Source organism: Lissotriton helveticus, chromosome 6 (genome assembly GCF_964261635.1).
Source record: "Lissotriton helveticus chromosome 6, aLisHel1.1, whole genome shotgun sequence".
Classification (NCBI taxonomy): Eukaryota; Metazoa; Chordata; class Amphibia; order Caudata; family Salamandridae; genus Lissotriton; species Lissotriton helveticus.
The window spans coordinates 40720747-40742341 of record NC_136067.1 but is presented as its reverse complement, the minus strand read 5'-3'; positions in this window follow the sequence as shown (position 1 = coordinate 40742341).

Below are 21595 nucleotides of genomic sequence, written 5' to 3'. Positions count from 1 at the left end.
CGTTACACCACACTGTGTAGATGCGTTACACAACACTGTGTAGATGTGTTATACCACACTGTGTAGATGCGTTACACCACACTGTGTAGATGCGTTACACCACACTGTGTAGATGCGTTACACCACACTGTGTAGATGCGTTACACCACACTTTGTAGATGCGTTACACCACACTGTGTAGATGCGTTACACCACACTGTGTAGATGCGTTACACCACACTGTGTAGATGCGTTACACCACACTGTGTAGATGCGTTACACCACACTGTGTACATGCGTTACACCACTCTGTGTAGATGCTTTACACCACACTGTGTAGATGTGTTACACCACACTGTGTAGATGTGTTACACCACACTGTGTAGATGTGTTACACCACACTGTGTAGATGCATTACACCACACTGTGTAGATGTGTTACACCACACTGTGTACATGCGTTACACCACTCTGTGTAGATGCGTTACACCACACTGTGTAGATGTGTTACACCACACTGTGTAAATGTGTTACACCACACTGTGTAGATGCGTTACTTCACTCTGTGTAGAGGCATTACACCACACTGTGTAGATGCGTTACACCACACTGTGTAGATGCGTTAAACCACACTGTGTAGATGCGTTACACCACACTGTGTAGATGCATTACACCACACTGTGTAGATATGTTACACCACACTGTGTAGATGTGTTACACCACACTGTGTAGATGTGTTACACCACACTGTGTACATGCGTTACACCACTCTGTGTAGATGCGTTACACCACACTGTGTAGATGTGTTACACCACACTGTGTAGATGTGTTACACCACACTGTGTAGATGTGTTACACCACACTGTGTAGATGTGTTACACCACTCTGTGTTGATGCGTTACACATCACTGTGTAGATGCATTACACCACACTGTGTAGATGTGTTACACCACACTGCATAGATGCGTTACACCACTCTGCATAGATGTGTTACACCACACTGTGTAGATGCGTTACACCACACTGTGTAGATGCGTTACACCACACTGTGTAGATGTGTTACACCACACTGTGTAGATGCGTTACACCACACTGTGTACATGCGTTACACCACACTGTGTTGATGCGTTACACCACACTGTGTTGATGCATTACACCACACTGTGTAGATGCGTTACACCACACTGTGTAGATGCGTTACACCACACTGTGTAGATGCGTTACACCACACTGTGTAGATGTGTTACACCACACTGTGTAGATGCGTTACACCACACTGTGTAGATGCGTTACATCACTCTGTGTTGATGCATTACACCACACTGTGTAGATGTGTTACACTACACTGTGTAGATGTGTTACACCACACTGTGTACATGCGTTACACTACACTGTGTAGATGCGTTACACCACACTGTGTAGATGTGTTACACCACACTGTGTAGATGCGTTACACCACACTGTGTAGATGTGTTACACCACACTGTGTAGATGTGTTACACCACACTGTGTAGATGCGTTACACCACACTGCGTAGATGTGTTACACCACTCTGTGTAAATGCGTTACACCACACTGTGTAGATGCGTTACACCACACTGTGTAGATGCGTTACACCACACTGTGTAGATGCGTTACTTCACACTGAGTAGATGTGTTACACCACACTGTGTAGATGCGTTACACCACACTGTGTAGATGTGTTACACCACACTGTGTAGATGTGTTACACCACACTGTGTTGATGTGTTACACCACACTGTGTAGATGTGTTACACCACACTGTGTACATGCGTTACACCGCACTGTGTAGATGCGTTACACCGCACTGTGTACATGAGTTACACCGCACTGTGTAGATGCGTTACACCGCACTGTGTAGATGTGTTACACCACACTGTGTAGATGCTTTACATCACTCTGTGTAGATGCGTTACACCACACTGTGTAGATGCAATACACCACACTGTGTAGATGCGTTACACCACTCTGTGTTGATGCATTACACCAAACTGTGTAGATGCGTTACAACACACTGTGTAGATGCGTTACATCACTCTGTGTAGATGCAATACACCACACTGTGTTGATGTGTTACACCACACTGTGTAGATGCATTACACCACTCTGTGTTGATGCATTACACCACACTGTGTAGATGAGTTACATTACTCTGTGTAGATGCGTTACACCACTCTGTGTTGATGCATTACACCACACTGTGTAGATGCATTACACCACACTGTGTAGATGCGTTACACCACACTGTGTAGATGTGTTACACCACACTGTGTAGATGTGTTACACCACACTGTGTACATGCATTACACCACTCTGTGTAGATGCGTTACACCACTCTGTGTTGATGCATTATACCACACTGTGTAGATGCATTACACCACACTGTGTAGATGTGTTACACCACACTGTGTAGATGTGTTACACCACACTGTGTAGATGTGTTACACCACACTGTGTAGATGCATTACACCACACTGTGTACATGCGTTACACCGCACTGTGTAGATGCGTTACACCACACTGTGTACATGCGTCACACCGCACTGTGTAGATGCGTTACACCGCACTGTGTAGATGCGTTACATCACTCTGTGTAGATGCGTTACACCACTCTGTGTTGATGCATTACACCACACTGTGTAGAAGCAATACACCACACTGTGTAGATGCGTTACACCACTCTGTGTTGATGCATTACACCAAACTGTGTAGATGCATTACACCACACTGTGTAGATGCGTTACACCACACTGTGTAGATGCGTTACATCACTCTGTGTAGATGCAATACACCACACTGTGTTGATGTGTTACACCACACTGTGTAGATGCATTACACCACTCTGTGTTGATGCATTACACCACACTGTGTAGATGCATTACACCACACTGTGTAGATGCGTTACACCACACTGTGTAGATGCGTTACACCACTCTGTGTTGATGCATTACACCAAACTGTGTAGATGCGTTACACCACACTGTGTAGATGCGTTACACCACACTGTGTAGATGCGTTACACCACTCTGTGTTGATGCATTACACCACACTGTGTAGATGTGTTACATCACTCTGTGTAGATGCGTTACACCACACTGTGTAGATGCGTTACACCACACTGTGTAGATGCATTACACCACACTGTGTAGATGCGTTACACCACTCTGTGTTGATGCATTACACCAAACTGTGTAGATGCGTTACACCACACTGTGTAGATGCGTTACATCACTCTGTGTAGATGCATTACACCACTCTGTGTTGATGTATTACACCACACTGTGTAGATGCGTTACACCACACTGTGTAGATGTGTTACACCACACTGTGTAGATGCGTCACACCACACTGTGTAGATGCGTTACACCACACTGTGTAGATGTGTTACACCACACTGTGTACATGTGTTACACCACACTGTGTTGATGCGTTACACCACAATGTGTAGATGCGTTACATCACTCTGTGTTGATGCATTACACCACACTGTATAGATGTGTTACACCACACTGTGTAGATGAGTTACACCACACTGTGTACATGCGTTACACCACACTGTGTAGATGCGTTACACCACACTGTATAGATGTGTTACACCACACTGTGTAGATGCGTTACACCACACTGTGTAGATGTGTTACACCACACTGTGTAGATGTGTTACACCACACTGTGTAGATGCGTTACGCCACACTGCGTAGATGCGTTACACCACTCTGTGTAAATGCGTTACACCACACTGTGTAGATGCGTTACACCACACTATGTAGATGCAATACACCACACTGTGTAGATGCGTTACACCACACTGTGTAGATGTGTTACACCACACTGTGTAGATGTGTTACACCACACTGTGTAGATGCGTTACGCCACACTGCGTAGATGCATTACATCACTCTGTGTAGATGCATTACACCACTCTGTGTTGATGCATTACACCACACTGTGTAGATGCAATACACCACACTGTGTAGATGCGTTACACCAATCTGTGTTGATGCATTACACAAAACTGTGTAGATGCGTTACACCACACTGTGTAGATGCATTACACCACACTGTGTAGATGCGTTACATCACTCTGTGTAGATGCAATACACCACACTGTGTTGATGTGTTACACCACACTGTGTAGATGCATTACACCATTCTGTGTTGATGCATTACACCACACTGTGTAGATGCGTTACATCACTCTGTGTAGATGCGTTACACCACACTGTGTAGATTCGTTACACCACACTGTGTAGATGCGTTACACCACACTGTCACACTGTATAGATGCGTTACACCACTCTGTGTTGATGCATTACACCAAACTGTGTAGATGCGTTACACCACACTGTGTAGATGCGTTACACCACACTGTGTAGATGCGTTACACCACTCTGTGTTGATGCATTACACCACACTGTGTAGATGCGTTACATCACTCTGTGTAGATGCATTACACCACACTGTGTAGATGTGTTACACCACACTGTGTAGATGCAATACACCACACTGTGTTGATGTGTTACACCACACTGTGTAGATGCATTATACCAAACTGTGTGGATGTGTTACACCACACTGTGTAGATGCAATACACCACACTGTGTTGATGTGTTACACCACACTGTGTAGATGCATTACACCACTCTGTGTTGATGCATTACACCACACTGTGTAGATGCGTTACATCACTCTGTGTAGATGCGTTACACCACACTGTGTAGATGCGTTACACCACTCTGTGTTGATCCATTACACCAAACTGTGTAGATGCGTTACACCACACTGTGTAGATGCGTTACATCACTCTGTGTAGATGCATTACACCACTCTGTGTTGATGTATTACACCACACTGTGTAGATGCGTTACACCACACTGTGTAGATGTGTTACACCACACTGTGTAGATGTGTTACACCACACTGTGTAGATGTGTTACACCACACTGTGTAGATGTGTTACACCACACTGTGTACATGCGTTACACCACACTGTGTAGATGCGTTACATCACTCTGTGTAGATGCGTTACACTACACTGTGTAGATGCAATACACCACACTGTGTAGATGCGTTACACCACTCTGTGTTGATGCATTACACCAAACTGTGTAGATGCGTTACACCACACTGTGTAGATGCGTAACACAACACTGTGTAGATGCGTTACATCACTCTGTGTAGATGCAATACACCACACTGTGTTGATGTGTTACACCACACTGTGTAGATGCATTACACCATTCTGTGTTGATGCATTACACCACACTGTGTAGATGCGTTACATCACTCTGTGTCGATGCGTTACACCACTCTGTGTTGATGCATTACACCACACTGTGTAGATGCATTACACCACACTGTGTAGATGCGTTATACCACACTGTGTAGATGTGTTACACCACACTGTGCAGATGTGTTACACCACACTGTGTACATGCGTTACACCACTCTGTGTAGATGCGTTACACCACTCTATGTTGATGCGTTACACCACACTGTGTAGATGCATTACACCACACTGTGTAGATGTGTTACACCACACTGTGTAGATGTGTTACACCACACTGTGTAGATACGTTACACCACACTGTGTACATGCGTTACACCGCACTGTGTAGATGCGTTACACCACACTGTGTGCATGCGTTACACCGCACTGTGTAGATGCGTTACACCGCACTGTGTAGATGCGTTACATCACTCTGTGTAGATGCATTACACCACTCTGTGTTGATGCATTACACCACACTGTGTAGATGCAATACACCACACTGTGTAGATGCGTTACACCAATCTGTGTTGATGCATTACACAAAACTGTGTAGATGCGTTACACCACACTGTGTAGATGCGTTACACCACACTGTGTAGATGCGTTACATCACTCTGTGTAGATGCAATACACCACACTGTGTTGATGTGTTACACCACACTGTGTAGATGCATTACACCATTCTGTGTTGATGCATTACACCACACTGTGTAGATGCGTTACATCACTCTGTGTAGATGCGTTACACCACACTGTGTAGATTCGTTACACCACACTGTGTAGATGCGTTACACCACACTGTCACACTGTATAGATGCGTTACACCACTCTGTGTTGATGCATTACACCAAACTGTGTAGATGCGTTACACCACACTGTGTAGATGCGTTACACCACACTGTGTAGATGCGTTACACCACTCTGTGTTGATGCATTACACCACACTGTGTAGATGCGTTACATCACTCTGTGTAGATGCATTACACCACACTGTGTAGATGTGTTACACCACACTGTGTAGATGCAATACACCACACTGTGTTGATGTGTTACACCACACTGTGTAGATGCATTATACCAAACTGTGTGGATGTGTTACACCACACTGTGTAGATGTGTTACACCACACTGTGTAGATGCGTTACGCCACACTGCGTAGATGCGTTACACCACTCTGTGTAAATGCGTTACACCACACTGTGTAGATGCGTTACACCACACTGTGTAGATGCGTTACACCACACTGTGTAGATGTGTTACACCACTCTGTGTAAATGCGTTACACCACACTGTGTAGATGCGTTACACCACACTGTGTAGATGCGTTACACCACACTGTGTAGATGCGTTACACCACACTGTGTAGATGTGTAACACCACACTGTGTAGATGCGTTACACCACACTGTGTAGATGTGTTACACCACACTGTGTAGATGTGTTACACCACACTGTGTTGATGTGTTACACCACACTGTGTAGATGTGTTACACCACACTGTGTACATGCGTTACACCGCACTGTGTAGATGCGTTACACCGCACTGTGTACATGCGTTACACCGCACTGTGTAGATGCGTTACACCACACTGTGTAGATGCGTTACACCACACTGTGTAGATGCGTTACATCACTCTGTGTAGATGCGTTACACCACACTGTGTAGATGCAATACACCAGACTGTGTAGATGCGTTACACCACTCTGTGTTGATGCATTACACCAAACTGTGTAGATGCGTTACACCACACTGTGTAGATGCGTTACACCACACTGTGTAGATGCGTTACATCACTCTGTGTAGATGCAATACACCACACTGTGTTGATGTGTTACACCACACTGTGTAGATGCATTACACCACTCTGTGTTGATGCATTACACCACACTGTGTAGATGCGTTACATCACTCTGTGTCGATGCGTTACACCACTCTGTGTTGATGCATTACACAACACTGTGTAGATGCATTACACCACACTGTGTAGATGCGTTACACCACACTGTGTAGATGTGTTACACCACACTGTGCAGATGTGTTACACCACACTGTGTACATGCGTTACACCACTCTGTGTAGATGCGTTACACCACTCTGTGTTGATGCATTACACCACACTGTGTAGATGCATTACACCACACTGTGTAGAAGTGTTACACCACACTGTGTAGATGTGTTACACCACACTGTGTAGATGTGTTACACCACACTGTGTACATGCGTTACACCGCACTGTGTAGATGCGTTACACTGCACTGTGTAGATGCGTTACATCACTCTGTGTAGATGCATTACACCACTCTGTGTTGATGCATTACACCACACTGTGTTGATGCGTTACACCACACTGTGTAGATGCGTTACATCACTCTGTGTTGATGCATTACACCACACTGTGTAGATGTGTTACACCACACTGTGTAGATGTGTTACACCACACTGTGTACATGCGTTACACCACACTGTGTAGATGCGTTACACCACACTGTGTAGATGCGTTACACCATACTGTGTAGATGTGTTACACCACACTGTGTAGATGCGTTACACTACACTGTGTAGATGTGTTACACCACACTGTGTAGATGTGTTACACCACACTGTGTAGATGCGTTACGCCACACTGCGTAGAAGCGTTACACCACTCTGTGTAAATGCGTTACACCACACTGTGTAGATGCGTTACACCACACTGTGTAGATGCGTTACACCACACTGTGTAGATGCGTTACACCACACTGTGTAGATGCGTTACACCACACTGTGTAGATGTGTTACACCACTCTGTGTAAATGCGTTACACCACACTGTGTAGATGCGTTACACCACACAGTGTAGATGCGTTACACCACACTGTGTAGATGCGTTACACCACACTGTGTAGATGTGTTACACCACACTGTGTAGATGCGTTACACCACACTGTGTAGATGTGTTACACCACACTGTGTAGATGTGTTACACCACACTGTGTTGATGTGCTACACCACACTGTGTAGATGTGTTACACCACACTGTGTACATGCGTTACACCGCACTGTGTAGATGCGTTACACCACACTGTGTACATGCGTTACACCGCACTGTGTAGATGCGTTACACCGCACTGTGTGGATGCGTTACACCACACTGTGTAGATGCGTTACATCACTCTGTGTAGATGCGTTACACTACACTGTGTAGATGCAATACACCACACTGTGTAGATGCGTTACACCACTCTGTGTTGATGCATTACACCAAACTGTGTAGATGCGTTACACCACACTGTGTAGATGCGTTACACAACACTGTGTAGATGCGTTACATTACTCTGTGTAGATGCAATACACCACACTGTGTTGATGTGTTACACCACACTGTGTAGATGCATTACACCATTCTGTGTTGATGCATTACACCACACTGTGTAGATGCGTTACATCACTCTGTGTCGATGCGTTACACCACTCTGTGTTGATGCATTACACCACACTGTGTAGATGCATTACACCACACTGTGTAGATGCGTTATACCACACTGTGTAGATGTGTTACACCACACTGTGCAGATGTGTTACACCACACTGTGTACATGCGTTACACCACTCTGTGTAGATGCGTTACACCACTCTATGTTGATGCGTTACACCACACTGTGTAGATGCATTACACCACACTGTGTAGATGTGTTACACCTCACTGTGTAGATGTGTTACACCACACTGTGTAGATACGTTACACCACACTGTGTACATGCGTTACACCGCACTGTGTACATGCGTTACACCACACTGTGTACATGCGTTACACCGCACTGTGTAGATGCGTTACACCGCACTGTGTAGATGCGTTACATCACTCTGTGTAGATGCATTACACCACTCTGTGTTGATGCATTACACCACACTGTGTAGATGCAATACACCACACTGTGTAGATGCGTTACACCAATCTGTGTTGATGCATTACACAAAACTGAGTAGATGCGTTACACCACACTGTGTAGATGCATTACACCACACTGTGTAGATGCGTTACATCACTCTGTGTAGATGCAATACACCACACTGTGTTGATGTGTTACACCACACTGTGTAGATGCATTACACCATTCTGTGTTGATGCATTACACCACACTGTGTAGATGCGTTACATCACTCTGTGTAGATGCGTTACACCACACTGTGTAGATTCGTTACACCACACTGTGTAGATGCGTTACACCACACTGTCACACTGTATAGATGCGTTACACCACTCTGTGTTGATGCATTACACCAAACTGTGTAGATGCGTTACACCACACTGTGTAGATGCGTTACACCACACTGTGTAGATGCGTTACACCACTCTGTGTTGATGCATTACACCACACTGTGTAGATGCGTTACATCACTCTGTGTAGATGCATTACACCACACTGTGTAGATGTGTTACACCACACTGTGTAGATGCAATACACCACACTGTGTTGATGTGTTACACCACACTGTGTAGATGCATTATACCAAACTGTGTGGATGTGTTACACCACACTGTGTAGATGCAATACACCACACTGTGTTGATGTGTTACACCACACTGTGTAGATGCATTACACCACTCTGTGTTGATGCATTACACCACACTGTGTAGATGCATTACACCACACTGTGTAGATGTGTTACACCTCACTGTGTAGATGTGTTACACCACACTGTGTAGATACGTTACACCACACTGTGTACATGCGTTACACCGCACTGTGTACATGCGTTACACCACACTGTGTACATGCGTTACACCGCACTGTGTAGATGCGTTACACCGCACTGTGTAGATGCGTTACATCACTCTGTGTAGATGCATTACACCACTCTGTGTTGATGCATTACACCACACTGTGTAGATGCAATACACCACACTGTGTAGATGCGTTACACCAATCTGTGTTGATGCATTACACAAAACTGAGTAGATGCGTTACACCACACTGTGTAGATGCATTACACCACACTGTGTAGATGCGTTACATCACTCTGTGTAGATGCAATACACCACACTGTGTTGATGTGTTACACCACACTGTGTAGATGCATTACACCATTCTGTGTTGATGCATTACACCACACTGTGTAGATGCGTTACATCACTCTGTGTAGATGCGTTACACCACACTGTGTAGATTCGTTACACCACACTGTGTAGATGCGTTACACCACACTGTCACACTGTATAGATGCGTTACACCACTCTGTGTTGATGCATTACACCAAACTGTGTAGATGCGTTACACCACACTGTGTAGATGCGTTACACCACACTGTGTAGATGCGTTACACCACTCTGTGTTGATGCATTACACCACACTGTGTAGATGCGTTACATCACTCTGTGTAGATGCATTACACCACACTGTGTAGATGTGTTACACCACACTGTGTAGATGCAATACACCACACTGTGTTGATGTGTTACACCACACTGTGTAGATGCATTATACCAAACTGTGTGGATGTGTTACACCACACTGTGTAGATGCAATACACCACACTGTGTTGATGTGTTACACCACACTGTGTAGATGCATTACACCACTCTGTGTTGATGCGTTACACCACTCTGTGTTGATGCATTACACCAAACTGTGTAGATGCGTTACACCACACTGTGTAGATGCGTTACACCACACTGTGTAGATGCGTTACACCACTCTGTGTTGATGCATTACACCACACTGTGTAGATGTGTTACATCACTCTGTGTAGATGCGTTACACCACACTGTGTAGATGCGTTACACCACACTGTGTAGATGCATTACACCACACTGTGTAGATGCGTTACACCACTCTGTGTTGATGCATTACACCAAACTGTGTAGATGCGTTACACCACACTGTGTAGATGCGTTACATCACTCTGTGTAGATGCATTACACCACTCTGTGTTGATGTATTACACCACACTGTGTAGATGCGTTACACCACACTGTGTAGATGTGTTACACCACACTGTGTAGATGCGTCACACCACACTGTGTAGATGCGTTACACCACACTGTGTAGATGTGTTACACCACACTGTGTACATGTGTTACACCACACTGTGTTGATGCGTTACACCACAATGTGTAGATGCGTTACATCACTCTGTGTTGATGCATTACACCACACTGTATAGATGTGTTACACCACACTGTGTAGATGAGTTACACCACACTGTGTACATGCGTTACACCACACTGTGTAGATGCGTTACACCACACTGTATAGATGTGTTACACCACACTGTGTAGATGCGTTACACCACACTGTGTAGATGTGTTACACCACACTGTGTAGATGTGTTACACCACACTGTGTAGATGCGTTACGCCACACTGCGTAGATGCGTTACACCACTCTGTGTAAATGCGTTACACCACACTGTGTAGATGCGTTACACCACACTGTGTAGATGCAATACACCACACTGTGTAGATGCGTTACACCACACTGTGTAGATGTGTTACACCACACTGTGTAGATGTGTTACACCACACTGTGTAGATGCGTTACGCCACACTGCGTAGATGCATTACATCACTCTGTGTAGATGCATTACACCACTCTGTGTTGATGCATTACACCACACTGTGTAGATGCAATACACCACACTGTGTAGATGCGTTACACCAATCTGTGTTGATGCATTACACAAAACTGTGTAGATGCGTTACACCACACTGTGTAGATGCATTACACCACACTGTGTAGATGCGTTACATCACTCTGTGTAGATGCAATACACCACACTGTGTTGATGTGTTACACCACACTGTGTAGATGCATTACACCATTCTGTGTTGATGCATTACACCACACTGTGTAGATGCGTTACATCACTCTGTGTAGATGCGTTACACCACACTGTGTAGATTCGTTACACCACACTGTGTAGATGCGTTACACCACACTGTCACACTGTATAGATGCGTTACACCACTCTGTGTTGATGCATTACACCAAACTGTGTAGATGCGTTACACCACACTGTGTAGATGCGTTACACCACACTGTGTAGATGCGTTACACCACTCTGTGTTGATGCATTACACCACACTGTGTAGATGCGTTACATCACTCTGTGTAGATGCATTACACCACACTGTGTAGATGTGTTACACCACACTGTGTAGATGCAATACACCACACTGTGTTGATGTGTTACACCACACTGTGTAGATGCATTATACCAAACTGTGTGGATGTGTTACACCACACTGTGTAGATGCAATACACCACACTGTGTTGATGTGTTACACCACACTGTGTAGATGCATTACACCACTCTGTGTTGATGCATTACACCACACTGTGTAGATGCGTTACATCACTCTGTGTAGATGCGTTACACCACACTGTGTAGATGCGTTACACCACTCTGTGTTGATCCATTACACCAAACTGTGTAGATGCGTTACACCACACTGTGTAGATGCGTTACATCACTCTGTGTAGATGCATTACACCACTCTGTGTTGATGTATTACACCACACTGTGTAGATGCGTTACACCACACTGTGTAGATGTGTTACACCACACTGTGTAGATGTGTTACACCACACTGTGTAGATGTGTTACACCACACTGTGTAGATGTGTTACACCACACTGTGTACATGCGTTACACCACACTGTGTAGATGCGTTACATCACTCTGTGTAGATGCGTTACACTACACTGTGTAGATGCAATACACCACACTGTGTAGATGCGTTACACCACTCTGTGTTGATGCATTACACCAAACTGTGTAGATGCGTTACACCACACTGTGTAGATGCGTAACACAACACTGTGTAGATGCGTTACATCACTCTGTGTAGATGCAATACACCACACTGTGTTGATGTGTTACACCACACTGTGTAGATGCATTACACCATTCTGTGTTGATGCATTACACCACACTGTGTAGATGCGTTACATCACTCTGTGTCGATGCGTTACACCACTCTGTGTTGATGCATTACACCACACTGTGTAGATGCATTACACCACACTGTGTAGATGCGTTATACCACACTGTGTAGATGTGTTACACCACACTGTGCAGATGTGTTACACCACACTGTGTACATGCGTTACACCACTCTGTGTAGATGCGTTACACCACTCTATGTTGATGCGTTACACCACACTGTGTAGATGCATTACACCACACTGTGTAGATGTGTTACACCACACTGTGTAGATGTGTTACACCACACTGTGTAGATACGTTACACCACACTGTGTACATGCGTTACACCGCACTGTGTAGATGCGTTACACCACACTGTGTGCATGCGTTACACCGCACTGTGTAGATGCGTTACACCGCACTGTGTAGATGCGTTACATCACTCTGTGTAGATGCATTACACCACTCTGTGTTGATGCATTACACCACACTGTGTAGATGCAATACACCACACTGTGTAGATGCGTTACACCAATCTGTGTTGATGCATTACACAAAACTGTGTAGATGCGTTACACCACACTGTGTAGATGCGTTACACCACACTGTGTAGATGCGTTACATCACTCTGTGTAGATGCAATACACCACACTGTGTTGATGTGTTACACCACACTGTGTAGATGCATTACACCATTCTGTGTTGATGCATTACACCACACTGTGTAGATGCGTTACATCACTCTGTGTAGATGCGTTACACCACACTGTGTAGATTCGTTACACCACACTGTGTAGATGCGTTACACCACACTGTCACACTGTATAGATGCGTTACACCACTCTGTGTTGATGCATTACACCAAACTGTGTAGATGCGTTACACCACACTGTGTAGATGCGTTACACCACACTGTGTAGATGCGTTACACCACTCTGTGTTGATGCATTACACCACACTGTGTAGATGCGTTACATCACTCTGTGTAGATGCATTACACCACACTGTGTAGATGTGTTACACCACACTGTGTAGATGCAATACACCACACTGTGTTGATGTGTTACACCACACTGTGTAGATGCATTATACCAAACTGTGTGGATGTGTTACACCACACTGTGTAGATGTGTTACACCACACTGTGTAGATGCGTTACGCCACACTGCGTAGATGCGTTACACCACTCTGTGTAAATGCGTTACACCACACTGTGTAGATGCGTTACACCACACTGTGTAGATGCGTTACACCACACTGTGTAGATGTGTTACACCACTCTGTGTAAATGCGTTACACCACACTGTGTAGATGCGTTACACCACACTGTGTAGATGCGTTACACCACACTGTGTAGATGCGTTACACCACACTGTGTAGATGTGTAACACCACACTGTGTAGATGCGTTACACCACACTGTGTAGATGTGTTACACCACACTGTGTAGATGTGTTACACCACACTGTGTTGATGTGTTACACCACACTGTGTAGATGTGTTACACCACACTGTGTACATGCGTTACACCGCACTGTGTAGATGCGTTACACCGCACTGTGTACATGCGTTACACCGCACTGTGTAGATGCGTTACACCACACTGTGTAGATGCGTTACACCACACTGTGTAGATGCGTTACATCACTCTGTGTAGATGCGTTACACCACACTGTGTAGATGCAATACACCAGACTGTGTAGATGCGTTACACCACTCTGTGTTGATGCATTACACCAAACTGTGTAGATGCGTTACACCACACTGTGTAGATGCGTTACACCACACTGTGTAGATGCGTTACATCACTCTGTGTAGATGCAATACACCACACTGTGTTGATGTGTTACACCACACTGTGTAGATGCATTACACCACTCTGTGTTGATGCATTACACCACACTGTGTAGATGCGTTACATCACTCTGTGTCGATGCGTTACACCACTCTGTGTTGATGCATTACACAACACTGTGTAGATGCATTACACCACACTGTGTAGATGCGTTACACCACACTGTGTAGATGTGTTACACCACACTGTGCAGATGTGTTACACCACACTGTGTACATGCGTTACACCACTCTGTGTAGATGCGTTACACCACTCTGTGTTGATGCATTACACCACACTGTGTAGATGCATTACACCACACTGTGTAGAAGTGTTACACCACACTGTGTAGATGTGTTACACCACACTGTGTAGATGTGTTACACCACACTGTGTACATGCGTTACACCGCACTGTGTAGATGCGTTACACTGCACTGTGTAGATGCGTTACATCACTCTGTGTAGATGCATTACACCACTCTGTGTTGATGCATTACACCACACTGTGTTGATGCGTTACACCACACTGTGTAGATGCGTTACATCACTCTGTGTTGATGCATTACACCACACTGTGTAGATGTGTTACACCACACTGTGTAGATGTGTTACACCACACTGTGTACATGCGTTACACCACACTGTGTAGATGCGTTACACCACACTGTGTAGATGCGTTACACCATACTGTGTAGATGTGTTACACCACACTGTGTAGATGCGTTACACTACACTGTGTAGATGTGTTACACCACACTGTGTAGATGTGTTACACCACACTGTGTAGATGCGTTACGCCACACTGCGTAGAAGCGTTACACCACTCTGTGTAAATGCGTTACACCACACTGTGTAGATGCGTTACACCACACTGTGTAGATGCGTTACACCACACTGTGTAGATGCGTTACACCACACTGTGTAGATGCGTTACACCACACTGTGTAGATGTGTTACACCACTCTGTGTAAATGCGTTACACCACACTGTGTAGATGCGTTACACCACACAGTGTAGATGCGTTACACCACACTGTGTAGATGCGTTACACCACACTGTGTAGATGTGTTACACCACACTGTGTAGATGCGTTACACCACACTGTGTAGATGTGTTACACCACACTGTGTAGATGTGTTACACCACACTGTGTTGATGTGCTACACCACACTGTGTAGATGTGTTACACCACACTGTGTACATGCGTTACACCGCACTGTGTAGATGCGTTACACCACACTGTGTACATGCGTTACACCGCACTGTGTAGATGCGTTACACCGCACTGTGTGGATGCGTTACACCACACTGTGTAGATGCGTTACATCACTCTGTGTAGATGCGTTACACTACACTGTGTAGATGCAATACACCACACTGTGTAGATGCGTTACACCACTCTGTGTTGATGCATTACACCAAACTGTGTAGATGCGTTACACCACACTGTGTAGATGCGTTACACAACACTGTGTAGATGCGTTACATTACTCTGTGTAGATGCAATACACCACACTGTGTTGATGTGTTACACCACACTGTGTAGATGCATTACACCATTCTGTGTTGATGCATTACACCACACTGTGTAGATGCGTTACATCACTCTGTGTCGATGCGTTACACCACTCTGTGTTGATGCATTACACCACACTGTGTAGATGCATTACACCACACTGTGTAGATGCGTTATACCACACTGTGTAGATGTGTTACACCACACTGTGCAGATGTGTTACACCACACTGTGTACATGCGTTACACCACTCTGTGTAGATGCGTTACACCACTCTATGTTGATGCGTTACACCACACTGTGTAGATGCATTACACCACACTGTGTAGATGTGTTACACCTCACTGTGTAGATGTGTTACACCACACTGTGTAGATACGTTACACCACACTGTGTACATGCGTTACACCGCACTGTGTACATGCGTTACACCACACTGTGTACATGCGTTACACCGCACTGTGTAGATGCGTTACACCGCACTGTGTAGATGCGTTACATCACTCTGTGTAGATGCATTACACCACTCTGTGTTGATGCATTACACCACACTGTGTAGATGCAATACACCACACTGTGTAGATGCGTTACACCAATCTGTGTTGATGCATTACACAAAACTGAGTAGATGCGTTACACCACACTGTGTAGATGCATTACACCACACTGTGTAGATGCGTTACATCACTCTGTGTAGATGCAATACACCACACTGTGTTGATGTGTTACACCACACTGTGTAGATGCATTACACCATTCTGTGTTGATGCATTACACCACACTGTGTAGATGCGTTACATCACTCTGTGTAGATGCGTTACACCACACTGTGTAGATTCGTTACACCACACTGTGTAGATGCGTTACACCACACTGTCACACTGTATAGATGCGTTACACCACTCTGTGTTGATGCATTACACCAAACTGTGTAGATGCGTTACACCACACTGTGTAGATGCGTTACACCACACTGTGTAGATGCGTTACACCACTCTGTGTTGATGCATTACACCACACTGTGTAGATGCGTTACATCACTCTGTGTAGATGCATTACACCACACTGTGTAGATGTGTTACACCACACTGTGTAGATGCAATACACCACACTGTGTTGATGTGTTACACCACACTGTGTAGATGCATTATACCAAACTGTGTGGATGTGTTACACCACACTGTGTAGATGCAATACACCACACTGTGTTGATGTGTTACACCACACTGTGTAGATGCATTACACCACTCTGTGTTGATGCATTACACCACACTGTGTAGATGCATTACACCACACTGTGTAGATGTGTTACACCTCACTGTGTAGATGTGTTACACCACACTGTGTAGATACGTTACACCACACTGTGTACATGCGTTACACCGCACTGTGTACATGCGTTACACCACACTGTGTACATGCGTTACACCGCACTGTGTAGATGCGTTACACCGCACTGTGTAGATGCGTTACATCACTCTGTGTAGATGCATTACACCACTCTGTGTTGATGCATTACACCACACTGTGTAGATGCAATACACCACACTGTGTAGATGCGTTACACCAATCTGTGTTGATGCATTACACAAAACTGAGTAGATGCGTTACACCACACTGTGTAGATGCATTACACCACACTGTGTAGATGCGTTACATCACTCTGTGTAGATGCAATACACCACACTGTGTTGATGTGTTACACCACACTGTGTAGATGCATTACACCATTCTGTGTTGATGCATTACACCACACTGTGTAGATGCGTTACATCACTCTGTGTAGATGCGTTACACCACACTGTGTAGATTCGTTACACCACACTGTGTAGATGCGTTACACCACACTGTCACACTGTATAGATGCGTTACACCACTCTGTGTTGATGCATTACACCAAACTGTGTAGATGCGTTACACCACACTGTGTAGATGCGTTACACCACACTGTGTAGATGCGTTACACCACTCTGTGTTGATGCATTACACCACACTGTGTAGATGCGTTACATCACTCTGTGTAGATGCATTACACCACACTGTGTAGATGTGTTACACCACACTGTGTAGATGCAATACACCACACTGTGTTGATGTGTTACACCACACTGTGTAGATGCATTATACCAAACTGTGTGGATGTGTTACACCACACTGTGTAGATGCAATACACCACACTGTGTTGATGTGTTACACCACACTGTGTAGATGCATTACACCACTCTGTGTTGATGCATTACACCACACTGTGTAGATGCGTTACATCACTCTGTGTAGATGCGTTACACCACACTGTGTAGATGCATTACACCACTCTGTGTTGATCCATTACACCAAACTGTGTAGATGCGTTACACCACACTGTGTAGATGCGTTACATCACTCTGTGTAGATGCATTACACCACTCTGTGTTGATGTATTACACCACACTGTGTAGATGCGTTACACCACACTGTGTAGATGTGTTACACCACACTGTGTAGATGTGTTACACCACACTGTGTAGATGTGTTACACCACACTGTGTAGATGTGTTACACCACACTGTGTACATGCGTTACACCACACTGTGTAGATGCGTTACATCACTCTGTGTAGATGCGTTACACTACACTGTGTAGATGCAATACACCACACTGTGTAGATGCGTTACACCACTCTGTGTTGATGCATTACACCAAACTGTGTAGATGCGTTACACCACACTGTGTAGATGCGTTACACAACACTGTGTAGATGCGTTACATCACTCTGTGTAGATGCAATACACCACACTGTGTTGATGTGTTACACCACACTGTGTAGATGCATTACACCATTCTGTGTTGATGCATTACACCACACTGTGTAGATGCGTTACATCACTCTGTGTCGATGCGTTACACCACTCTGTGTTGATGCATTACACCACACTGTGTAGATGCATTACACCACACTGTGTAGATGCGTTATACCACACTGTGTAGATGTGTTACACCACACTGTGCAGATGTGTTACACCACACTGTGTACATGCGTTACACCACTCTGTGTAGATGCGTTACACCACTCTATGTTGATGTGTTACACCACACTGTGTAGATGCATTACACCACACTGTGTAGATGTGTTACACCACACTGTGTAGATGTGTTACACCACACTGTGTAGATACGTTACACCACACTGTGTACATGCGTTACACCGCACTGTGTAGATGCGTTACACCACACTGTGTACATGCGTTACACCGCACTGTGTAGATGCGTTACACCGCACTGTGTAGATGCGTTACATCACTCTGTGTAGATGCATTACACCACTCTGTGTTGATGCATTACACCACACTGTGTAGATGCAATACACCACACTGTGTAGATGCGTTACACCAATCTGTGTTGATGCATTACACAAAACTGTGTAGATGCGTTACACCACACTGTGTAGATGCGTTACACCACACTGTGTAGATGCGTTACATCACTCTGTGTAGATGCAATACACCACACTGTGTTGATGTGTTACACCACACTGTGTAGATGCATTACACCATTCTGTGTTGATGCATTACACCACACTGTGTAGATGCGTTACATCACTCTGTGTAGATGCGTTACACCACACTGTGTAGATTCGTTACACCACACTGTGTAGATGCGTTACACCACACTGTCACACTGTATAGATGCGTTACACCACTCTGTGTTGATGCATTACACCAAACTGTGTAGATGCGTTACACCACACTGTGTAGATGCGTTACACCACACTGTGTAGATGCGTTACACCACTCTGTGTTGATGCATTACACCACACTGTGTAGATGCGTTACATCACTCGGTGTAGATGCATTACACCACACTGTGTAGATGTGTTACACCACACTGTGTAGATGCAATACACCACACTGTGTTGATGTGTTACACCACACTGTGTAGATGCATTATACCAAACTGTGTGGATGTGTTACACCACACTGTGTAGATGCAATACACCACACTGTGTTGATGTGTTACACCACACTGTGTAGATGCATTACACCACTCTGTGTTGATGCATTACACCACACTGTGTAGATGCGTTACATCACTCTGTGTAGATGCGTTACACCACACTGTGTAGATGCGTTACACCACTCTGTGTTGATCCATTACACCAAACTGTGTAGATGCGTTACACCACACTGTGTAGATGCGTTACATCACTCTGTGTAGATGCATTACACCACTCTGTGTTGATGTATTACACCACACTGTGTAGATGCGTTACACCACACTGTGTAGATGTGTTACACCACACTGTGTAGATGTGTTACACCACACTGTGTAGATGTGTTACACCACACTGTGTAGATGTGTTACACCACACTGTGTACATGCGTTACACCACACTGTGTAGATGCATTACACCACACTGTGTAGATGTGTTACACCACACTGTGTAGATGTGTTACACCACACTGTGTAGATGTGTTACACCACACTGTGTAGATGCGTTAGACCACACTGTGTAGATGCATTACACCACACTGTGTAGATGCGTTACACCACACTGTGTACATGCGTTACACCACACTGTGTAGATACGTTACACCACACTGTGTAGATGCGTTACACCACACTGTGTAGATGCGTTACACCACACTGTGTAGATGTGTTACACCACACTGTGTAGATGCGTTACACCACACTGTGTAGATGCGTTACACCACACTGTGTAGATGCGTTACACCACACTGTGTAGATGCGTTACACCACACTGTGTAGATGCGTTACACCACACTGTGTAGATGCGTTACACCACACTGTGTAGATGTGTTACACCACACTGTGTACATGCGTTACACCACACTGTGTAGATGTGATACACCACTCTGTGTAGATGCGTTACACCACTCTGCTTAGATGTGTTACACCACACTGTGTAGATGCGTTACACCACACTGTGTAGATGTGTTACACCACACTGTGTACATGCGTTACACCACTCTGCATAGATGTGTTACACCACACTGTGTAGATGCATTACACCACTCTGCATAGATGCGTTACACCAGACTGTGTAGATGTGTTACACCACACTGTGT